General features: G+C 42.7%; 1 protein-coding gene across 2 annotated transcripts in view; it reads left to right on the top strand.

Moving 5' to 3' along the window:
- PAFAH1B1 (platelet activating factor acetylhydrolase 1b regulatory subunit 1) overlaps positions 1 to 1,103 on the top strand; it is a 91,656-nt gene that overhangs the window by 87,825 nt on the left and 2,728 nt on the right. The gene's annotated exons all lie outside the window — the stretch shown is intronic.

The raw sequence follows: 1,103 nt of genomic DNA, 5'->3' as shown, positions 1-1,103 counted from the left end.
GAGGCAGAGGGGGGGGGGAGCAAAAACCACCCCGTTTTCCCCCAGCCGGGAAATGTTGCTGTTAAGAAAACAAAAAAAAAAAAAAAAAAAAAAAAAGCCGGGCATGGTGGTGCATGTCTGTAATCTCAGCTACCCAGGAGGCTGAGGCACGAGAATCGTTTGCACCTGGGAGACAGAGATTGCAGTGAGCTGAGATCGCACCATGGCCCTCCAGCCTAGGCAATAAAGTGAGACTCTGTCTCCAAAAAAAAAAAAAAAAAAAAAAGAAAAGAAAAAAGAAAAACATACTCTTGGCCAGGCACCGTGGCTCACGCCTATAATCCCAGGACTTTGGGAGGCCAAGGCAGGAGGAGCCCAGGAGTTTGAGACCAGCCTGAGCAACATAATGAGGCCCTGTCTCTACCAAAATAAAAGTTTAAAAATTAGTCATGCATGATGATGCATGCCTATAGTCCTAGCTACTGAGGAGGCTAAGGCAGGAGGATTACTCAAATCCTCCTATATATAGTGATCATGCCACTATACTCCAGCCTGGGCAACAGAGTTGCTGTCTCTTTTTAAAACAAAACAAAACTTTGCAATGCTGTGCTATAACTGCACTATCCAGCGTGGTAGCTACTAGCCACATGCAGCTGTTATACTCTTGAAATGTGGCTAGTGAGACTGAAGAACTGAATTGTTTGTTGTATGTAATCTTAACTATTATATATTAAAGTAGGCATACATGGACAGTAGCTACCATGTTCAGCTGTGCAGTTCTAAGCCTTTTTCTTAATGTGTAGATGAATGTGCTATTTTTTATAAAAATGGTATCATGCCCCTTAAGGTAGCTGTGTAGCAAACCTTTAATTTAGAAAGTATGTGATCCTTGCTTATGTTGTTAGATGCTCTACACTCATCTACAGACAGTGCTTTGTGAACATCTTCGTTAACTAAATCTCTGGTCATGTCCTTAAAGATAAATCGCAAGAACGGAACTGCTGTGACAGGGGAAATATGCATGGATAGATGGATGGATGATGAGATGGATGGACGATGAGATGGATGGATGATGAGATGGATGATTGGATGGATGGATGGCTGGATGGATGGATGGATGGATG

This window comes from Hylobates moloch, unplaced genomic scaffold (assembly GCF_009828535.3).
Source record: "Hylobates moloch isolate HMO894 unplaced genomic scaffold, HMol_V3 SCAFFOLD_19, whole genome shotgun sequence".
Taxonomy (NCBI): Eukaryota; Metazoa; Chordata; class Mammalia; order Primates; family Hylobatidae; genus Hylobates; species Hylobates moloch.
This window is presented reverse-complemented; position numbering and strand designations above follow the sequence as displayed.